The sequence below is a fragment of the Caretta caretta genome, chromosome 1, assembly GCF_965140235.1.
Source record: "Caretta caretta isolate rCarCar2 chromosome 1, rCarCar1.hap1, whole genome shotgun sequence".
In the NCBI taxonomy this organism is placed as follows: Eukaryota; Metazoa; Chordata; order Testudines; family Cheloniidae; genus Caretta; species Caretta caretta.
Genome location: NC_134206.1, coordinates 61,952,488 through 61,976,783, shown reverse-complemented (window position 1 = coordinate 61,976,783; position 24,296 = coordinate 61,952,488). Strand labels below are relative to the sequence as shown.

The 24,296-nt window shown below is 42.6% G+C and overlaps 1 protein-coding gene across 1 annotated transcript in view; it reads left to right on the top strand.

Moving 5' to 3' along the window:
- LACC1 (laccase domain containing 1) overlaps positions 1 to 22,543 on the top strand; it is a 56,348-nt gene extending 33,805 nt beyond the window's left edge. Inside the window, exon 7 of the mRNA XM_048850991.2 lies at positions 22,001 to 22,543. The gene's annotated coding sequence lies outside the window, so the exon portion shown is untranslated. The remainder of the gene's footprint in view (positions 1 to 22,000) is intronic.
- Positions 22,544 to 24,296: the final 1,753 nt, after the last annotated feature.

The window sequence follows — 24,296 nt, the reverse complement described above, 5'->3', positions numbered from 1 at the left end:
ATGAGGAGGTTAGTTTAAACAGAAATTAAAAGGTACAGTGCCAAAAGTGAAATCTCTGCAAGCTGTATGGAAACCTTTTAAAGAAACCATAATAGAGGCTCAACTTAAATGTATACCCCAAATTAAAAAAACATAATAAGAGAACCCAAAAAGTGCCACGGTGGCTGAACAACAAAGTAAAAGAAGCAGTGAGAGACAAAAAGGCATCCTTTTAAAAGTGGAAGTTAAATCCTAGTGAGGAAAATAGAAAGGAGCATAAAGTCTGGCGAATGAAGTGTAAAAATATCATTAGGAAGGCCAAAAAAGAATTTGAATAACAGCTAGCCAAAGACTCAAAAAGTAATAGCAAAAAAAAAATTGAAGTACATCAGAAGCAGGAAGCCTGCTAAACAACAAGTGGGGCCACTGGACAATCTAGATGCTAAAGGAGCATTCAAGAACGATAAAGCCATTGCGGAGAAACTAAATGAATTCTTTGCATCAGTCTTCACAGTGGAGAATGTGAGATTCCCAAACCTGAGCCATTCTTTTTAGGTGACAAATCTGAGGAACTGTCCCAGATTGAGGTGTCATTAGAGGAGGTTTTGGAACAAACTGATAAATAATAAGTCATAAGTAATAAGTCACCAGGACCAGATGATATTCACCCAAGAGTTCTGATGGAACTCAAATGTGAAATTGCAGACCTACTAACTATAGTCTGTAACTTATCATTTAAATCAGCTTCTGTACTGAATGACTGGAGGATAGCTAATGTGACGCCAATTTTTTAAAAGGTCTCCAGAGGTGATCCCAGCAATTACAGGCCAGTAAACCTGACTTCAGTACCTGGCAAACTGGTTGAAACTATAGTAAAGAACAATATCGTCAGACATATAGATGAACATAATTTGTTGGGAAAGAGTCAACGTGGTTTTTGTAAAGGGAAATCACGACTCACCAATCTACTAGAATTCTTTGAGGGGGTCAACAGGCATGTGGACAAGGGGAATCCACTGGATATAGTGTACTTAGATTTTCAGAAAGCCTTTGACAAGGTCCCTCACCAAAGGCTCTTAAGCAAAGTAAGGTGTCATGGGATAAGAGGGAAGGTCCTCTCATGGATTGGTAACCGGTTAAAAGATAGGAAACAAAAGGTTGGTATACATGGTCGGTTTTCAGAATGGAGAGAGGTAAATAGTGGTATCCCCCAGGGGTCTGTACTGGGACCAGTCCTATTCAACATATTCATAAATGATCTGGAAAAAGGGGTAAACAGTAAGGTGGCAAAATTTGCAGCTGATACAAAACTACTCAAGATAGTTAAGTCCCAGGCAGACTGCAAAGAGCTACAAAAGGATCTCTCAAAACTGGGTGACTGGGCAACAAAATGGCAGATGAAATTAAATGTTGATAAATGCAAAGTAATGCACATGGGAAAACATAATCCCAACAATACATATAAAATGATGGGTCCTAAATTAGCTGTTACCACTCAAGAGAGAGATCTTGGAGCCATTGACGATAGTTCTCTGAAAACATCCACTCAATGTGCAGTGGCAGTCAAAAAAGTGAACAGAATGTTGGGAATCATTAAGAAAGGGATAGATAATAAGACAGAAAATATCATATTGCCTCTATATAAATCCATGGTACGGCCACATCTTGAATATTGCATGCAGTTGTGATCAACCCCATCTCAAAAAAGATATATTGGAATTGGAAAGAGTTCAGAAAAGGACAACAAAAATGATTATGAGTATGGAACAGCTTCCGTACGAGGAGAGATTAATAAGACTGGGACTTTTCATTTTGGAAAAGAGCCAATTAAGCCGGGATATGCTAGAGGTCTATAAAATCATGACTGGTATGGAGAAAGTAAATAAGGAAATGCTACTTACTCCTTCTCATAACACAAGAACTAGGAGTCACCAAATGAAATTAATAGGCAGCAAGTTTAAAGCAAACAAAAGGAAGTATTTTTTCACACAACGCAAAGTCAACCTGCGGAACTCTTTGCCAGAGGATGTTGTGAAGGCCAATACTATAACAGGGTTCAAAAAAGAACTAGATAAATTCATGGAGGATAGGTCCATCAATGGCTATTTGCCAGGATGGGCCGGGACGGTATCCCTAGCCTCTGTTTGCCAGAAGCTGGGAATGAGTGACAGGGGATGGATCACTTGATGATTACCTGTTCTGTTCATTCCTTCTGGGGCACCTAGCATTGGTCACTGTCGGAAGACAGGATACTGGGCTAGATGGACCTTTGGTCTGACCCAGTATGGCCGTTCTTATGTTCTTAAACCACTGAAAAGCAATTTTTATGTGAGAGAAACACAATGAACCCCTACCTTCATACCCAGCTCAAAACATTCAATATTTATAGCAAAGTACAGTGTGTAAAACAGACACAGGCACTGTAACCTATCACCAAAGGTAGTGTACAAGTGGCCTTATTTTGGAAAGACATTCTCCACTTCTGAGCACGCAACTTTGTTCCCGTGCACACACAGACACACACGCATGTGCACTTTTTGTGCATCAGTTGTACATACAAGTTATGCAACTTGTGTGAGCAGGTAATAGTACCGAACAGGAGGCCAATTCTGAAACGCTTCCTCCTGCTGACTGGTTCATTCTCATGCCAGTAGTCTCAATGTGCACGCAGGTGTGCATGCACAAAGTTGTGTTTCTCAAAGCACAGTGAGCTATTCTCTATTAGAGAATATAAACTACTTTAAAATGTACGGCAGATGGCAGAATTTGATGGCATAGATAAACCATGCACTGGCATGAAAGGAATTCAGGAACTGCTTTGGGCTGGAGTGGACCTGCCCCTCTGCACCTGTGGATCGTGCCAGGACTGGAGGAAGAATTAAAATGAGGGAACTCCACTCAGCTGGGGCAACCCGGGGAAGGGAGCAGGCTGTTGAACTTCTCCAGCCCCTAAGAAAGGGCTGACAGCCTGCAGAGCCCCTACCCTTGTGGGACATGGCTGAGATTTGCACTGGAGCCCAGTGAACTCTGAAGTGGACAGTGATGCTCCCAGGGCCCTTAGTAGCAAGAGAGGCCCCTATCCTGGAGGGAGCTGCTTACAGGTTTCTCTTTTCATTTCTTTTGTTTAACCTCATTTGCTGTGTGTGTCCTGTTTTGTTGTTTCACCTGAGACCCCCAAAAGGATACGAAACAGCCAAGAGGCCTTGGCCAGAGGGTTGATTGCTGGCCAGTTAGAAAGACACACCATGCAGCATCCACTGGGGTGGGATTAATTGGACTCACACATGTGTGCTTCCGATGTAGCTCCTAAAGCAGGTGGTCTACCACAGACAGATGTGTGATACAGCATTGTGATTTGCACAGCGAATGCCAAATTCAGCCCTCAAATGCAACCCACTGAGTCAATGGGTGTAATGAGAGCAGAATGTGGCCCTGTACTTGTGCAAATGCCATAGAAAATAGTTAAATTGTGTGAGTGTAAATAAGGTAGAATTTGTTCCAAGGTTTAGAACAGACTAGCCTTTGCCAGAAAAAAATAAAGGAGAAGGAGGGGGGTTGGGGAGGATACTGTTACATTGAAAACTAGTCAATTTCAAAAAATGATTTAAAGGTAGCCTCATGTTCTAGACCTGCCTATGAATTTGCGTGGTTTTGCAGTCACATGTTGCTAGTTTTGACTGTTTTCCTCTCCTCTGTGTCTGTGCAAAAGATATACTCTATATCAAGAAAAAAGATGCACTGTTCATGCATGCATGCATATGCCTGAGAGTGCACTAGAGAGAGAGAGCTATATCTACAGTATCTGTGTTTGTCTAGCTAGCATTCGCTGTGTGTATGTAGCTGGATAAACACACATACAGGAGGTAGCCTGATTTTCATATATTAACATCTCCACTGTGGACAGTTTTCATTCTTTGTGTGGGTGGCTCTCACTCACATACAGCTCTGCTCTGTTATGTAAACCCAGGCATGCATGATCTAATAGCTAGAGACAACTGCAGGGAAGGAGAATTCAGTTAAGAAGAGTCAGTTGGGGATAGAGAACACTGTCTTTTTGTTAACTGATGTAACAGAAAAAAACAGAAAACTTTACTTGGACTGCATTCCAAAAGCTCTCCTGCTTTTTAAACCAGTTATCGCAAACTGCATCAGGGAAACCTGCTGGAGCAATGGGAAATGCTACAGGAAAAAGGCTTGGCTGAAATTTTGATCCCCTTGCAAATCCTCAATCAACGCTCTTTGCATGAGGCAGTAATGTAGGTGTTGCAGGGGAAACGGAATCCTCCCCATGGCATGTAAAAAGGGTGCCAACAACCCGCATGATGGCATGGGAATAAGTTTTAGAATCAGGTTTCTGGTGCAGATAATCAGATTCTGAATGCTTACTTTTTGTGAACATTTTCAGCTAATTCTGTGTGTTTTGGTGAGGAAATCAGAGCAGGGCTATGTATCCCCTTTTTATTTCCTCTGATTGATATGATGATTGCATTGACATATACATTCACTGCCGTCTTTGTTTGCCAGTGATCTTTCACGGCACGGCAGCCAAGAGAGTGGGATGAATTTATTTCCAGAATCCGTGCTGAAATAGCATGACAGGTAAGAAAGAGACATGCCACGTGCCATATCTCTGTTGCACTGTTCTTGCAGAGACCTTAGATTCAGGAGCGACCTCAGCATTCTGGCTACGCTGCTCCTGCAGAAGAAATAAATCATGGAGGCCATGAAAGGCCCTGACTGTTCCGCTCTTGCCAAAGCCAGGCTGAGATCTGCACCTGGAAAGAAAGATGGTGCCTATGGCTGGTAGAAGAGAGGCGGGAACATTTGTTGAGTTCCTCAGAAAAAATGGGGAGGCTTCCCAGATTAAAAGCACGACAGTGTTAGAACTAGATACTGAAAACACTCCTGGGCATACCAGGAAGAGTCCCATTGAATTCCATGGGATTACTTATGGTGGTAATCAGTATGCCTTGATAGTGAGTGTTTGCAGAATCGGGGCCTTACACAGGAATGATCCAAAATATTGGTGGTCTCAGTTGCACTGGTATAGCTCTATCTAGGTCAGTGGACTTACTCCTGATTTACATTGGTGTACATGACAGCAGAATCAGGTCTGCTCTCTCGAATTATTACTTCAAATTTTCTGGGTCTTTTTGTAGGATATTTCAAGAGGCTGCAGGATAATATTTAGTCCTCTAAAAGGGACACAAGCAGCTAAGAGAGAAGGAAAAACCTGAGCGAATGCCAAAAGAATGGCTGGTGAAATTCCACTGAACTCCATACTAATGAGTTTCATTTTCTGTGATGAAAACACCTCTGAAGAATGGGTAGCATGTGTGGAATCTGCATTGTATTGTGACAGTAGATCCACTCTCCACAGAGTGCACAGTTAAGTTGCAGTTAAACGCCTCTGGGCTTCACTTCAGTCACTTTTAAAGGAGAGGGAGGGGCAGGTGGGCACTGGAGCAGCTAATACAATGATCGCACAGTATTAATTTGTAGATTCAGGGGTTGACTGTAGAAAAATGAGTGCCGCTTATTCCACAATGACTGGAGCCCTTGGCAAAGCCCTGGCTGGGATGATTTAGTTGGGGATTGGTCCTGCTTTGAGCAGGGGGTTGGACTAGATGACCTCCTGAGGTCCCTTCCAACCCTGATATTTTATGATTCTATGATTCTAATGGATGGTGTTCTCTGATATGTCGAGTAGCCTGAGAATCATCCTCTCTGGGCTCTCCCTGGAGACTCTCTCTTTGCTGGAGTGGAGGAAAGCTTCTTGTTTCATTCCCTTTGCCACTGCGATATAGGTGAATGTTTATCCTGCACTCTGCATTTGTTGTAGCTTTTTCACGTTATATTTACGATCTGCTACTAATACTGTTGTATTATGGTAGAAATCTCAACCAAGCCTGGTGCCGCATTGTGCTAGGTGTTATACAAAAACGTAGCCAGAGACAGCCCCTGCCCTGAAGAGCTAACACTATATATAGACAAGAGAGAAAATGGTGGAGGAAACCAAGGCACAAGGAAGTGAAGTGACTTGCCCAGGGTCCCCCAGGTCAGTAACACAGCTGGGAACAGAACCCTGGTTTCCTGACCCTTAATACCGTGCCCTGGTGACTAGGACCTCACTGCCTCCTCAGCCTGCCTATTTGTGTCAGTTTTAGTATAATGTGGTGTCTGCTTGTCCCTAATTTATGAAGCAGAAGTTCCTACAAACAGCAGAATCCAAACTTCTTATCATATCCCCTAGTAGGTAAAAAGGGAATAATCTCCCTTCATTTCCATCGGTCTTCTAAGGAAAACAAGTCTGTCTAGGACCAGACTAATGACACAGCCTAAAAGAGTCCTTAGGCATCCCATCCACACCTAAACAGGCACAATCCATTTCCATCTATTAATTGCCATGGTCAAGTGGCAAAGGAAACAGCATTCCACTGGCTCAGCCCTCACAGGCTCTGTATGGGCCAAAACACTGGAGCTATTTGACCTCTTCATAATGTATTTTATGAGTGTATAAAATTCAGTTCTCAATGGCAGGCAATCCACATATAGGAGCTGAGCATCTGAGAGTCTCACTGCTCTCACCTCCTGTTAACTTGCAGGAGGCATTGGGCACCTCTCAGGAGGGGGCCCATTAGCATTCCTATGCATTACCATCCTTGTAGGCATCAAGCAGATTGTGAACCCCAGAGTCATTGACCCACTTTTCATTCCTGAAAGTGGGATGGCGTTTGAAGCACCCCTTCATTTGTGCAGCAGCCAATTGAAAAAGTCCAGCCAGACTTCTTAGTGCCCCAGGATTGTTGTCTTGTCCAGCAATAGGGCCCAATCCTGCGAGGGGCTGGGCTTCTCCTGCAAAGTGCTTGGTCCTCTCCAGTCCTGGCAGAGCTTAGCACCTGGTATGATCAGGCCCAAACACAAGACTTGATTGTGTATGCACTAGGATCAAAATGCAGAGACATGATCATTTCACATTACAGCATTGCACTGGTCCCTTTGTTTTTAGCTGCTGACACTGGTAATGGTATTTACACAGCAGATCTTGCAACGCCCAGCATGATCCACTGAGTGGCACTGTCTGTCCAGGAATGCTTAACAGATACTGCAAAATAATCTGTGCCATCACAGGAGTTTCACCTGCACTCTGACTCTGGTATTTCAGAATGCATTAATTCCTCTCCTGGTATTTTTTATTATGTTTTACCTTAGGGAAACAATATAAGAGCATTACATTATCTTAGGCTATTTCCACTGAAAGCTTCTCAAACAGCGCTGGTGAAGTCTTTAGACAGAGAACGAATACCACTTTCAGAGTGGGCCCTAGAAGCGTAGAAGATTCTGGGTGTAACTTACAATATAGCAGTGTATAAGGTCTGAGGATGATTTTACAGCATTTGAGGATCTGAGTCAAAAAGTGTTGGACTGAGAACAATTTCTTTTAAAATGTGAACTTTGTGACTCCATCTTCCATAATGATCAGATTCGGAGCTGGTTGAAATTTTCCCCACTTCCTCTCCCCCCCCATAAAAATGACCTCTTTTTTCCAAAAATAAAACTTGTCATGAAATTTATCATCATTATTAAAATATTTTTTTTTTGCAAAATTTTCCACAATATTTTTCATTGACTGTTTTTTTATCAAAATCAATTTTGAAATCGTTAGTTAAATGGTCATTCACTGCAAATGTTGTGGGTTTCTATAACTGAACAGAAGGTGTTTGATAAACAACCATTTTTTTGAAAGAGATGTTTGTATAAAATTTACTAAAATTTATCTTATGAAAAATGGGAAATTTCAACCCCAGGAAACCGAAACAATGCCAATTTTTTAAATTCATGTTCCCATCTCTTTGGGCCAATTCTAGTCCAAATGGTCTCCTTGGTAATGCATTAGATGTTACTGTTTATATTTGGAGAGTCTCTATCTTTCTCTTCCCCACCTCTCCCTGCTTTCTCCTTTCAGCCCTTAGAGAGTCAGGCAAAACTGACATGTTTAGCTTTGCTAATTTTCTTGTGTGCCAAATGGATATTTTGGAGAAGTCAGCCAAGAGGTGACTAAACATTTTTTTGCTGCAAAAACCGTTGACATTACAGTTTTACACAAAACATGTGTAAAACAGGAGGGTTTTGTCAATCTCACATATGAAACTGTTGTTTAGCTTTTCATATATTTAGTAGGAGCCTCAGGATGTGGATTCCTTCCCCACCAAATGACTTGATGCGTGACCCTAGTTAAGCAATTAATGGCAATTACTGATGTGAGTGTGGTTGACTGGGATTTAAGTCACAGCCTCATGCTGGCTGTGGAGCGGAGGTGCAGTGCCACAATGCGTGCTCTGGGAGACACTGGGTCTCAGGCAGGTGCAATGCCTTTGGGGAGCGTGCTGCTGGGCCTTCATCTAAAACCAGGTAGGCTGGTTTTCCATGCGCTATGTGCTTTGAGAGCAAAGTGGGCCTGGCCTTCTCTCTCCTTTCTACCTCTGCAAATCAGAACAAAGTCATTACTGGTGGCGCAGTTCTTGGAGGGACACCATGGGTGAAATCATGTGCCCTTCTTTACTCTGGAAAAGCTCATTAATTTCAGTGAACTGAACAAAGACTGCTCGATCTGGGTAGATTTCATATTGATGGGATGAAATCTCTTTGGTTATAAGCCATTCATTCATGAGGAAAAAGGCAGAGCAATTCTGATGCAACAGTTTTTTTGGGGGGGACAAAAAGCTGGATGCAGCCCTTTGTTCCCCACCCCCCATTCCACAATATCAGGGACCCTGTATTGTCCCTTCAGCCATTCACTGCTCCACATTGAGGGTTTTGTATCAGCCACCCCTGGCATCTCTCATGCCAGGTGCTCTTTGTAATCTCCACTTCAGCCTCCCCCAGGGCATCTGTTTCCGGTCCCCATTATCTTCCCCCCATACCAAGGGCTTTTCCCCAACTGAAAATTGTGGAGGGAAATGTCCCGTCTGTCTTCCTCCCTGCTCCTGAAAATGTGCCTCTGAGCGTAGGAGCCCTTTGTCCATGTTTTCATTATTTCACATTTATGTTGCTGTAATGCCGAGAGGCCCCAAGCAGATCATGGCCCTGCTGTGCTAGGCACTACCCAGAGCATAAGACAGTTCCTCCCCAAGTTGCTGACAAACTAAAATAGACAAGAGACACAAATAGATGTATGAGCGCAGAGGGCAAGAGTCAACACCAAGAATTTTAATATGCTTTTTGGCAGAGGGTTATTGAAAATAACTGACTCTTGGTTTATCTACCTCCAATTCCCACTCAATCTAGTCATCCTTAACTGGCTCTTTTCTTAGAGGCATCATGACAGAGGTCCTTTCCGAAGAAGGATGAGACACAAATTTTTAACAGTGAGGGTGATTAAGCACGGGAACAAACTACGAAGGGAGTTGGTGGATTCCTCATCTCTTGAAGTCTTCAGACCAGGATTGGTTGTCCATTTGAAAGATCAGCTGTGTTCAAACACAAGTTGTTAGACTCACTAGGGAAGTAAATGGACGAAATTTGGTCAGCTGTGTTACACAGGTCAAACAAGATGATCAAATGGTCCTTGGCCTTGAAATCTACGAACAATGAGAACCACACTAATGTTGGGGAGGACCCATTTCAAATTAATTTTGCAAATTAGCGTTTAAGCAATTAAACATTATATAAAAGCAAGAATAAATCATGACCAAACACATTTTGTTAATGTACTTTGAAAATTATCATAATTTGCCTTTAATTACTTATGATATGTCATAGTATACTAGAAAAGGCCTTATGCACATCGAGTAGCACTTACTCACAGGAGTAAGTCCATGAATAAGTCCATGATTGTGAACGAGGGTAGAAGAATTCAGGCCCTAAATAGTCTGTATTTTGTAAAAATAGCAAAGGCAGAGTGATGGGCAACTCATTATGGGCCTAATGCAAAGCATATTGAAATCCACTGGCTTCTATTTTGCTGAGAGGTGAGGAGCGAGGGTTAGATTTTTAGCATGGAGTTTGAAGTGAAAGGACTGGTGAGTGCATAGGAGGAAGGCTGTATGGTATATATTCTGTATAACCCTCTCTCAGTTTCATTCTAACTAATGTAAATATTTGTTTGCAGTAAAAACAGGATACATGCTGTGAAACCACAGAATGCAAAATATATTCAAATCCTGGAAGAGCAACAGGGCTCTTTCTCAGCTCATGGTCTCCTATCGTGCTGCTTAGATGTTCCTTGGAGATGTTTCCCAGCATGTACCTTCTTTGTATTCTAACCCTGAAGATCAAACGATTGTTGATCCCAAGATGTCGCTGTTGAATCATCAAAGTAATAATAACTGGGGACCAGGAGCAAATGGAGGTTTGTAATTAGAGGTGTGCCTGGGAAAGCTACTTTAATGGGAGCTGTCAGAAAACATACACGTGATATCCCATCAGAAGTTCAAAGGGAAACATTTTTACTTCCCAGAAGGTGGTTGAACCCTTAAAAAAAAAGCTCTCTGCAAACTATTCGAGATGGGATTTGGCAGCATTTGGGGATTTGGCATTTTGGCTATAGTTATTCTTCACTTCCACGAGAGGAAGGATGACTCAGTGCTTAGTGTGCTAACCTGGAACTTGGGAGACCTGGATTGAATTCCCTTCTTTGCCATAGACTTCCTGTATAAGTCTTTTAGTCTCTCTGTGCCTCAGTTTCCTATCTCTAAAATGGGAATAATAGCGCGGCCCTACATCACACAGGTGTTGTGAGGCACTCAAATACCACAGTAATGGGGGCAATATAAGTACCTTAGATATCTAGATTTGGGTAAAAATGCCTGTGGACCTGAGAATCCCTGGCCATTTTCACACATTTTAGTGTATTCTCTTTGCTAGGGACAGCCCTGAGTTGCTAGTCTTCCTCCAGTTAAGAATGCTAGCAAAGTCACCCTTTAGAACCAGCCAGTTTCACTCCTAGAGAAAAACAGGACTTTCCCTGTCACTCACTGTCCCCCTTCCTCACCCTTATAAACTACCACTGCCCTATCACTTTTGTAAAAGTAGCATTTTGGCCCAGGACAGTGGAATACTGTAATAATTTTCCTCATGAGCTTGAAGTCCTGGTTGTGCAGTAGTCCCATCTACCACCAGGAATCTAAATCCTTAATTTGCAACTGAGTTTCCCATATGGCTGCTGTAGTGCAACCCCCCAGGCCATGGGTTTGGCTTTTGATCAGAAGGGGAGTGTCCTGGTGAAACAATTATCCAGGAAGAGATGGGCTCTACTATCTAAACCAACAGTCTCCTGTAGGAAATTAATTGATGACAATATAGTCCCCGAAATTGAATATTGCTATAGCCATTACATACACAACCACTGTGTGATCTGAGAGTCAGAACAAGGGACTGAGGGGCAGAACTCCTGGTTTCTATTCCTGGCTGTGTCAAGGACTTCCTGTGTGACTCGGTCAGATTTTTTGCCTGTTTGCACCCTGGTTTCTCCACCTCTGCAATGGGGATACCACTAACCTGTCTCCCGGGGTGGAGTTTTTGTTTTACTAATTGTTTGTGATCTTTTCAGGAAGGCTCACAAAAGTGTAAAGCACTGAAAAATGTGAAGGAGACATTTTACTCTCCTCGTGGCTATGGAAGGGATACCATGAGAACGGTGTGGAAAATATTCTGCAGACCTTGTAGGCAAACTAGAAATGCTATGGGTGTGTCTTCCCCATGTTGTTCTCTTTGAGCGTGAAACATAAGAACGGCCATGCTGGGTCAGACCAAAGGTCCATCGAGCCCAGTATCCTGTCTTCTGACAGAGGCCAATGCCAGATGCCCTAGAGGGAATGAACAGAACAGGCAATCATCAGGTGATCCATCCCCTGTCACTCATTCCCAGCTTCTGGCAAGCAGAGGCTAGGGACAACATCCTGCCCATCCTGGCTAATAACCATTGATGGATCTATCCTCCATGAACTTACCTAGTTCTGTTTTGAACACTGTTATAGTCTTGGCCTTCACAACATCCTCTGGCAATTGCCTGTCTGTGGGTATTCAGCTAGTGGTCCCACTTCTTACCCATCAGGCAGCTTCATGCCAGTTTTGATGCTGAATCTTCCATCCCGGAAGGATGGCCTCCATTTCAGCATCAACTAATTGGCTTATCTGGTCTCGAGGCCTTTCTGTACTCATGTCATAGCCAAAGTTAAAAACCATTCTAAAGCACAATTTATACCAGGCTGTAGCCAAACTGGGTTCTCACATGATTTGACTGGGGAGGCAATGTGTCTGGGTAAAATCCTTTTGTTAGAATAGGGTTCAAAACCGATTCTCCTAGGTCTAATCCTAGTATGAGTTTTTGTGCTATAAAAAGAAACCAAATTAACAAGGCATTATAAAGCATTTTTATACTCAGTCATTACTACAGTGTACACAGATTCCCTGCCCTTGCAACAAGGAATTGCAACATCCAGAACTGATAATATAGTAAAAAGAACAGGAGTACTTGTGGCACCTTAGAGACTAACAAATAGTGTCTAAGGTGCCGCAAGTCCTCCTTTTCTTTTTGTGGATACAGACTAACACGGCTGCTACTCTGAAACCTGATAATATAGTGAAGAAGATAATCTGGGAGTTCTCTATCTATGGACAGACCCATACAAATCCTTATAGCAAACAGTTAGTGTAGTCTGAGCTGCAAATATGATTTCCATCTTGCATTGCTCATTTTCACTTCTAGTCAGCAAAATAATTCACTGTGTCAATAATACACTGAGACCACTGATGCTAATTTACATTCCTTTGTAAAGAATTTCAGATGAGTACACTTCACTTGCAGCCAATACTATGCTAATGAGAATTTTGCAGTTCCAGAACACAGCCCAGCTTGAATGTTCATGGACTCTGTACTACAGTAAATGACCTGTGGCATAGTTTTAATTAAGGAAGCCAGCTCATAATTAAAACAACAACAGCTTACTATCAATTTCTGTAGCAAGTCTCAGCCGCCGGGTAATGTGTGTGTTTGTGTATACAGTCTATCTGTGGGTGGATTACTACATGAAAGGCCCAAAATGGAAAGAGTGTGTCATTTCTAAATGGATATAACATGAAATACTGCCTTGTTGGTTCCCTGAAGCAGCAGCTGCGGCTTATTGTTAGAAAAGAAACAGAAACCAGGGTTACACAAAACACACCTAGGCAGAGATTGGAGTGGAACTGATCCTCCTCCGGGTTCTCTTTTTGCACAGGTGTAAGAAAAGGCCGGGCGCATGTAGTAGGATAACACGTTAGAAACTGACATCTCTCCTGGGAGTTGGCGGAGCCAGGGCTGTCACTTGTAAAAATATCCTCAGTGGACATGCCTTTTTCAGTCACCCTTCTCCACAACTCCAACAACATGTTCTACAGTGACAGAAGCTCCCTTGGACTTTGCAGGCTCAATGTTCAGACAGAAAGCATGGGAATCCCTGTGTGAACCGATAATTGCCTACACACCTGGTTCACCCACCATATACACAGAAAGCTGTACTTTCCAGATATGGCCCTGGACCAAAAATCAGATCCAAACAACCCCAAACTCTGGAGAAATTCAGATCTGGATCCAAATTGTACAACTTGAGCCAATCCCTGATCACTACTTTGTGCATTTGTATTTTGTAGGTGCCAATTAATTTTTTTTAAATATTGCCATTAGGGCGAAATTCTGCCCTCACTTACCTGCGTAGTGCCACTTACATAAATGGGGCTGCATGGTGCAAATGAAGCAGGATTTGGTCCTAAGTATGAATTCTGGCTGAGTTACCTTACTCTAGGGCAGGGATGGCTAAACTGTGGCTTGTGAGCTGCATGCAGCTCTTTTCCAGTTAAAAAGTGTGGCTCAAGGAGCCCCCACACCTTCCTGCTATTCTCCATGTACCAGATTTGGCGGGGGGGAGGAGGGGGGCTGGGGGGGAAGAGCTTGCAGCTTCTGCCCTGTGGTGGGATGGTGGGGCTAAGGGCTTCTGCCCGGCGCACCACCCCACATGGCAGGTTGTGCACGTCTTATGGCTCTTGAACTTCGGAAGATTATCATATGCAGCTCAGAGGGTCAGTAAATTTGGCCACCCTGCTATAGGGCCCATGCACATTGCAAAATAACCACTTAAGGGACCTGATTACATGGCTGGGGGCCCATTTACACTACAAGACCAATTGGTGTTCTACCCAGGTTCGGGGACAACTGATCTGTGTCTATAAAATAAGCAGTTGTGTGTTTTTTTTCTGTGTAAGACCAACCCTTAGTTTTCACTAGTACCACCTGCTCATCCATCCTGAACAACACACAATCAGTTAATCGATTTATTATTCACTGATCACACAGATGTTGCCGTAGACTGAAAAAAAAAAATGTGTAGCCATCACTGGCTGCAGTGCAGCAGAGATGAGGGATGTAGTGTAACAGGCTCGGTTAGGTGTTGCGTAACGTCGATTGCTACGTAGAGATGTCTGCAGCCTGCTGTTTCCATGGTCGCTGAAAATTGAGTGGACATTTCTTCTCTCTCTGCCTCGATGGAAGCTGCACGGCCATGAAGGAAATGCTGCAAGTTCATCACTCCCAGTTGTGCAGTTGTTTGTGTGCTTCACGTAGTTTCAAAACAGACCACTCCTTGCTGTGTCTATTACTTGGGTGTGTTTGCCTGGATGTCTCTGCGCTTCTCTTCCCCCTTTGGGACTCCCCGTCTTTCTCCTTTATTTCCTCCTCCTTTAAGGACCAAACACAGGGGCAACCTGTCATACCAGCTGAGACAGATGGAACACAGCTTCTCCCTGAAGCCATCAGCTGTACTTGTGGGTAGGCTGGGATGGTAGCTTGTTAGTCATTGGGCCAACCCCTCTGCCTTCTAGAGCCGAGCATGCAATCTCTGCAGTACTCCCACCTATTGACATGGGAGCAAGGGGCTGCATATGAGATCTACATTTGGATGTCCTTTGCAAAAACATTGTGCTTTCATCAGGCCACCAGGATAGCCCCTCTAGTGCTAATGTTTGGTTCAGGTGGATCTACTTCCAGGGATCAACAAAAATGATAGCTTATGAAAAGAGCTTTCTAATAAAGACAGAACAGAGTTATGCTTCTCCCTTGGTAGCTTCTTAATACAGAAGGTTCCCTCTTAAGGGTGACTAATTGGTGTTTTACCTTCAGAGGCTTACAAAACAGTTGCTAAAATCGCAGTGACTAAAGCATGAATTTTACAATGATCAAACCCAAACCGGGGCAGACGTTCCTGCATCTGCCACTGCTGTCAGAGGTAATGAGATACCTGTGCACCTTGGGTCTCTCTCTACCTAAGCTGAAGCATTTTCCCATCACAGATGAGAGATATAATCAAACAAGTTAATGTGGGGTTTGAAATGAGGCCCTTAGATATTTTTTGTTAATAACGGAGACTTCTGAAGCCCATCAGAGGGACGTGCACTCATACAATGCCTAATGTTGTGCAACAGCCTGAGTATTCGTGTTATTTGGAGGTTGGTTGAAAATGAGGATCTAACATGACTCTTCTCTCATTAATTTTACACTGAACTGTTACAAGTATTGTGCTCACTAATGGATTCCCCCCTCCCCCCCACAAACACACTTAGAATTCTGCCTGAGTGAGAGATTCATTCCCTCCATCTTCAAATTCTCACTTTAAATTTTCCTTGCAAGTATGTCAAGAATCCAGGGCTGGCTCCCTTCAGACCTCTACATGCAAACAGCAGCCACTGAAGGCTGTAGAACATGTTTCCCCACCCTGATGACTCATTCAGCCACAAGCAAGCTGGCATGGGGACTCCTGTTTTGCTCATTTCCTCAGGGGCCTCCTGTGGATAAACAAAAGGGGGGGTGTCGATTCCACTAAGCTACCCCTACCTAGCTCTAGGTGGCAATGTATCATTGTAAAAATAGGTCAATAACATCTCCTTCAAAGCGACTCACAATGAAGAATGACGATGTGGCATTGTCTCAGGACAGGAATGCCATGTGCTTGTGCATTTGAGGTCTGGGACAGCGTTTGTTTAAATACGTGCATATTGTAAACGTTACCTAAGATGGTGGGAACTGTAGGGCTTGATTTCCCAGTGCTAGCTGGGTGTAAAAGGTTAGTGAATGAGAGTGGTGGCATTTTATACTCACTGTGTGCCAATATAAATGACTGGACAAGAGGCTGGTCAGTAGAGAGAAAGACCCTGTTGTGGAGGGTTGTTGTTTTTCTTTAATTTGCTTGAATAAAAAAAATCCAGTTTAATTCTACTGACTGCTTATTTACCTCAGCCAAAGAGCCTACACAAAGTGACTGACTATGGTGATGATGATCCAACACCCTGATGATCCAACACCCTATTACCTGAACATGAAGGGATTTGGTACTGCGGAGGTTTGGATACCAGAGCAGAGACCCCTGGTCATGGGGGCGGGCGCACTGCTGCTGAACGGCTTCTGCGGCAGCTCAGGGAGCTGCAGTCCAGCTGCCACGGGGGGGTGGGGAGAGGCGGGGAGTGGGGGGTCAGGCATGACGGTGGAGCTGCAGAGGGCCCCTGTGTTGCTGCTCCTTCCCTCTTGATGATCAAACTCCCAATTAGCCATATAAAATCCATATCCCCCATGCTATTCGGATAACTGGGAGTATATAAACTGACTGATGTGCCACTCCTAATTATGATGAAGCATCTCTGTTGAAGATGAAAACCGTTTGGGCTTAATATAGCAAAGATGTGGGGGGATGTTTCTTCCGAGCAAGCAGGACTACAGTAATAAAAAGCAAAGACTTTATTATGTCTGCTTGTATCAAACATCACTCAGCTAGCACTGTTAATGCAAAAGCCAGGGAACTCAAAGCCAAGGCTACCTCCAATTTAGAATTCCTGGGCCTAGTTCTCCTCTAAGGGACTGTCTATGCTCAGAAATTGTGTCACTTAACTATACTGAAATAACGAAGGCAATACAACTCCCAAGGTGGATGCAATTATATCAGTAAAAGGGTGCTTATACTCAGATAGCGTATACTGTACGGAAAGGGGAGTAAGTAGCAGTGCAAGTAGGGCGGTACGGTCTGGTACGCTGTACCAGCAAGATATTTATAGCTGGTACGGTGTACAAGAAAGACACAGGAGGAGCAGAACGTGGGGCCACTTGGTGGCCCCACGCCAGCAGCTCCTCCTGCGCAGCTGTACCGCCCCCAGCCCTTCCATGCAGGATCTCCTCCGTCTGTACAGCCTGGGGGCAGGGCTGGGGGCGGTCATGGGGAGCTGCTGGCTTGGGGCCGCCCAGTGGCCCCATGTTCTGCTCCCTTCCCCCTGTGGTTCCGAAGTCTCTGGCGCAGCGAGAGGACAGAGTTCCCTCCACCCCCAGGTAAGGGGGCTGGATCATGAGGTGGGGATGGGCAGAGCATGGGGGCCCCGGGCGGGGAGGCATGGTGGGGAGGAGTCACATGGAGGGTCACGTGAGGAGGTCACGTGCCCTCCGTGCTCCCCCTCCATCAGTAAGAAATGGATTCCACTTGCACCATCGGGAGTAAGCAACATTGGTATAATGCACCTTTGCACCATTATAACTGCATCCGCACTAGGGGTATAGTGCTTCAACTATTTGGTAGAAAAATCATACCCTTCACCAATATAGTTTAATTGGTACAAAATCTGTGTGGCACTGCAGCCTTGTACTAGTATTTCTGCAGTATAAGAAATTTCATTGACTTCTTGGAGTTCCCCTTCACGGACACTTCCTATAAGTAAGAGGAAAATAAAGGTCTCTGGTTCTGTTCTTTTATAAAACCCAGACCCCTGAGATCATATTAACAGATTTCTGTGTGTATGTTTTCTTTCTGATGTTCCTATAACAGACAAGCAGAATGGAGAATAATAATAAGAAATCTACATTCTTCAGGGACTACTGAAAACTTGATATGATCAGCCTTAATTGGTCCCTGTGGAGTTTGACATCTGCCTCCATCCTGTATCTCTGACTGTTCTACCATTGCCTGAGGAGACCATTTCAACCAGCCAACAGTGGTGCACTGGCAGAGGGAACGGTTGTTAGGCTTTGTCTCCACAGCAGTATCTCAGAAAATAAGACCTTTCCCACTCCAGAACATGACTCCATCTCTCAAGGTCATTCAGTTCCCAACCCTAGAGCAGGGGTTCAGGGCTGAAAGATTCTGAGACATGGAATCATGTATAGACCAAATGAAATCTTGGATCCAGCCAAAACCCTTCTGTCTCTCGTGACTACTGTTATTCTATCATTGGAACAGGCACTGACATAACTGATAACGAGGTCACGCACACTGGGAGATAGGGAGGAAGGAAATGTTTGGTAATGTCAACTGCTGCCATCAGGCTTGATTCTCTGTTGTCCCAGCACCTTGTCATTTACAGCAATGCAAAGTGAGTGGAAAATGCTATCTAATCAGAATGATAGTGGTTTACATCTACTTTGCATGGGCATAAATGATTTGGGAAAGAACATAACAATGAATTGGGGCTGTTAGTTTTTATTTGTATGATTTGTCTCGCCCACTTTGCAAACATGTCCATTCAGAACAATTGTTCTGCCTCTCAATATGGCTGCAGTGCCGGTGGAACTGGCTTTCAGTTCAGCCTGCTGCTGACATTCCTTCTTCCTTGGAATAGGAACCAGTGCCAAGAGCATCTGTTTAAAGAACAAAGGGCAGGACAAGAAGCAATTTATGTTATGAGAACTTTACAATGCTCTTCTCTTCCCAGTTCCTGACATGCCCACATGAGTCACTACATTCTCCTGCTGCAAGTGCTACAGATCCTAAGTCTCAAACGAAACTCAGGGAAACACCACACAGCAAGAGGGATTTTCTGTTTGATTTTCAGCTCTTCTCTTTGTTATGAAGTGCACCTTTAGCTTGATTTTGTTAAAAGGCCAGCTGGCTTTACTGGTAAAACTGCATTTTATTTATAAGCAAAGCCACTTTTTCAAAAAATGAATCATGGAAGTTTAGAGGTTAAAAAGACACATTAGTTTACCTAGTTCATTCCCTTGCCACTGCAGGCTTGTGCACTATGGTATATGTTTCTGTGGTTTGTCCAGGCTAGTAAATATTTCAAGCAATATAATGCCCAATATTTCTTTGGGAGACTTTTACTGCCAAAATGAGTTATTAGGAGATAACGCCATTGTTAAGACCTGTAGAGCTTTCCCCCCTTCTCTTAATTTTGTCGCATTCCTTCTAAAGCTTGATCCTGTATTCTTTGTGTATGCAAAACTCCCCTTAAAATCAATGGGAGTTCGATGTCCATAAGGAAGGGAGGATCAGAAATACTATATTATGTGTATGAAATTGTTGAAAAGACATTTCCCAGTTTTGCTTTACACTTAAGACCTTTTCATGCAACTCTTCCATCTACAGCATCTGCTGCCCTGGGACTGGTAGCTTGTTAAAATTAAATTACGATTTCCTTATTCATTCCTGTGGTCTGTGGTGTGTTTTTCCCCCCTTTTAAATCAAATCTTACAGAAAACTCATGTAACTGGCACACAGATCACTAGGGAATCAAGTGCCTCTCTTTTAAAAGAGGCTGTCAGTTTCTATGCAGTAACATCGATGAGAGGTTGAATTCCTTTGTGTCTTGCTTTCCTATTAATGCACCTGATAAAATCTCTTTCAATATAGTTGATTTAAACTGCACTTTTTTCATAGTCTGATGCAGTGAGGGCCCGTTAAAATGGTTTTACACTCTCTTTTCCTATATGCTTTGTTTTCTGATGTTGGCTATTGATATAAAACAGCTTTGTTTTGTTTTTTCCTGTGTAGAGTTCTTGGCTATTTTGTTACAGTGACAGCTTCAATTTATTTTGCCTGGTGTAATTCAGTGGTTCTAAAGTGATTTTTGTTTTCTTTTTAACTGGCCATCTTAAGCTAGCTCCTTTGCCAAAGATTTACTTTCCACCTCCTTATTTTTTAAATCAGGAGGGGATGTTCTTCTAAAAGGAATTACCTTGGGAAAGTTCTATGGTCTTTGTTATACAGGAGGTCAGACTGGATGATCACAGTGGTTCCTTCTGGCCCTGCAATCTATGAGTCGATTAATCCTCCTATTTCATTACATATAATGTAAATTGGAGTTAAGCATATTGCTTAGTATTGTGCTAATGCACAGAATAGTGCACATATTCTGAAGGTTCCAGTTGTCTGTCATTGCTGTAGAACTTGATTCAGGAAAGCACTTAAGCCCACGCTTAATTTTAAGTACATGTGCGCCCAGGGGTTGTGTGTAATTTCCCCTTGTTACTGGGCTCGAGCTGGCTCTGTGTTGTATTACTGAAAAGGAACCTCTAGATATTGAACCCAGCCCGGGTTGCTGCTGGCAGAAGGGTTACACTTATGTGCAAGTGAAGTCAATGGGGCTTAAGCACATGCTTAAAGAAGGGAAGCATCTGCTCAAGTACATGGCTGATTTGAGGCTCTATTCAGTGATTCTCAACCTATTTACCAGTGTGGGCCACATATGCAGCTCTCACATGTGTTAACATATGTGTTATGTGGGCCGCATCCACACAATATATAGATACTACCTGTACAATCTACAAAAAATAAGGTTTAGCATTTGTTATCTGACAGCAATGTGATTCAAATCGATATTGTACCTTTCATACCAACAGGGGCAAATGTCTACCAAGAGAATTTTAATTTATCAAAATAAGTCAAAACATTAATTGTTAAAATTAATTTGGACTAACACTTACATTGGGCTGATCTGGCAACTTTCTTTGTTCAAAGCCAACACATTACGTCATTGCTCGAGTGCAGATTTTTTTATCCTTCTTATGATTTTGATATGAGAAACCAAAACATTAAAGAGCGAGATTCTAAAAAAAACAAACCCATTCTTTTAATTGCTCCCCATCACTAAATGGCTTTCTATGTTTGGCACGCATCCAAGAAATTTTGTAAAATGCAAGTGTCACAGCGTCAGCTCCTGTAAACATGGCATGCAACACTTTCTGCTCATTGTTTTAGCAATTTCTCAAGATGACTAATTTTCAGCTTTCTATCTTCAGATTTTTCTGGCTATTTAGTTTGAAAGTCTTGATGTTTTGTCTCAGAGTGTCTTTTTACATTGTACGTTTTGCACACAGTGAGGGCTGTACAAATAAAATGGCTTCCCATCTCTTTCTATAACTGCAAACATTTCTGTCCAGTCATTTTGTACCTTTCTGCCTCCTGCTGCCATACTGCAATGCTTCTTTTGTCCATGTTCCTTCTTTTTTCATCGGTTTCTGAAGCTACCAATGTTTTTTTCTTTCTGCGAATAACAAACCGATCCATTTTCTCTCGTGTGCCCTCCTCAGCTGCTGACACAACACAGACGCGACACTCAGCTATGCTCGACTGCTCAAATGCATCACTCAACAAACCGCGCAGCACTCTTTAAATTTTTTTTAACAGGGTGTCACATGGGCCGCAGTGGTGTGCTGATTGGGTGGCAAGCAAACCGTGGGCCTCCGGTTGAGAACCATTGCTCTAGTTGTAGCAGCAAAGAATTGTAAACACGTTAGGAACACCAGTCCTGTTCTCATTGTAATTAATTCCCAAACTCCCTTGGACTTTAATGGGAGCAGGACCAGGTCCCCAGCTACTAAAATATGATAAGTTTCATAAAGTTCAACAGCAGGTTCAGGGCAATGAAAACAACTTTTTAATATATAGAAGGGGCCTTGTGAAATGCATACATTGTCATTTTGTTCTGATGAGGCTTGGACCCTGTTAGGTCCTTACAGGATAGTAGCACTGCTGGATTGTTTTAAGCTGTTTATAAAGTCATAAATCTACTGCACAGGGTCATAGAAATGTATACATCATGAATGCAACAATTCACCAGTTTAAAATGAGATTTTTTTCAATGTTTCCTGTCAAATGTATCATTATTTTACTTTCACGTTTTGTATCTATTTTGTGTTCATAAAATTAGGGGTGAACAACAATGGCTTGAGCAATGCACTGACCAAGCTTCTTCCAAGTTCTCTCTGTCAATTTTCCTTCTTTTGGATTTGCAGAATTCCTGCCATTCTGGTCACAGCCTATCCTGAGCAGAAAATGCAAAGAATTTCAAATTGTGAAGTGGTTTAGTGCGGCTGATCAGTTTCCACAAGGGTTTCAGATCTCCAAAGCCAACTGTCATGAAAATAAAGGGAAGGGTAAACACCTTTAAATCCCTCCTGGCCAGAGGAAAAACCCTTTCACCTGTAAAGGGTTAAGAAGCTAAGACAACCTTGCTGGCACCTGACCAAAATGACCAATGAGGAGACAAGATACTTTCAAAGCTGGAGTGGGGGGAAACAAAGGGTTCTCTCGGTCTGTGTTGTTTTTTGCTGGGACCAGAGCAGGAATGCAGGTCAGAACTCCTGTAAAGAGTTAGTAAGCAATCTAGTTAGATATGCGTTAGATTCTGTTTTGTTTAAATGGCTGATAAAATAAGTTGTGCTGAATGGAATGTATATTCCTGTTTTTGTGTCTTTTTGTAACTTAAGGTTTTGCCTAGAGGGATTCTCTATGTTTTCAATCCGATTACCCTATAAGGTATTTACCATCCTGATTTTACAGAGGTGATTCTTTTACTTTTTCTTCAATTAAAATTCTTCTTTTAAGAACCTGATTGCTTTTTCCTTGTTCTTAAGATCCAAGGGTTTGGGTCTGTGTTCACCTATGCAAATTGGTGAGGATTTTTATCAAGCCTTCCCCAGGAAAGGGGGTGCAGAGCTTGGGGGGATTTTGGAGGGAAAGACGTTTCCAAGTGGGCTCTTTCCTGGTTATATTTGTTAGATGCTTGGTGGTGGCAGCAATAAAGTCCAGGGACAAAAGGTAAAATAGTTTGTACCTTGGGGAAGTTTTAACCTAAGATGGTAAAAATAAGCTTAGGGTTTTTTTTCATGCAGATCCCCACATCTGTACCCTAGAGTTCAGAATGGGGAAGGAACCTTGACACCAACAACAGCCCCAGTTGAACAAAAGTACTGAAGCATTTGTGTAACTTTTAAGTGTGTGAGTAGTTCAATGATATGTGCTTCATACTTAGGGTAACTGGGACCTCAATCAGGATTCAAACCTGTGACTAAATTCTGCTCTTTTAGGGCTTATCTGCACTCAAAAATTGTTCTGCTTAAACTATAATAGTATAGTTATAGTGTTACAACCCCGGAGCATGGACATAGTTATATTAATACAAAGATGCTTTATACCAGTATAGCTATTCCTATATGGGAAGGGGACTAAGCTATACCAGTATAAGGCACCATTATGCCAATACAACTGTATCCATAATAGGGGTGGCACATGCACAACTCTTGCCATAAAAAGTCACACCCCTAACTAACATAGTTATACCAGTACAAAATGTGTGTGTAGAACAGGCCTTCCGTTAGTATAAATCAATGACCTGAAATCTCTGAAGTTACTTTAATTGACACCACTCTGACTGACAGATGAATTAGGACCACTGGGTTTCTAGAGAAGTAGAACTATCTCCATATCATACCTCGGCATAAGTTTTTTGCCAGGTTTCCATGCCCTCCCATGGCGATACTGTGCCAATTTAGATTGCATGCCCGGCCTTCTGTCTCATCCCATTTTTGACCAATGAGTTGGTCTTAAGGTTTTGGTAGTCCTTCCTACCCTTTCTGCCCTCTCCAGGACCCTTAGGTATTGTTTTTGGACATGGCTATTTTGAAAAACAAATGTATGTTTGTTTTTTATTTTAATCAATTTATCCTTACTGGAAGCATTTAAAAATAAACAAATAAAGGATTTCATGCCTTTTCCTCATTTTAAGATGGAAATATGCCTTTTATGTAGTTAGTATAATTATAAATAAAGTCTCTTCAATTATATAAAGTCTTAATGTCAGAGAAAAAGCGTGTTACTACACAGATATATAATCATGCCTTTTCCTCCTTTTTAGAAAAAATATTTGATTGACCTAGTAGAATTCTAAATAAAATTGATTAAACAATTGCACAAAGGTGGCAAAATATTAGAGAAAGAGAGGAAAAATATCCCCATGTCCTGTTTTTTCATGTTATACTTGTAAAAGTTTAGGATAGTTTATTTTTTAAAACTTTAATTGATGCCATTTTTTCATTTCTTCAGACCTTTGATTAAAAAGAGTACATTTAGCAAAAGGAGCTAGAGAAGAGGGCAGTTTTAGATACCAGCTAAAAGAGTCAGGAAAAGAGAGGAGATGGGGGTTGGGGCATATGGTTTTATAAGATAAGAGCAAAAAACTCAGGAAAAGAGGAGGGATGGGTGGAGATATCAGATGCTGTCTCTATCTCTGTTCCTCAAGCAGTAAGAAAG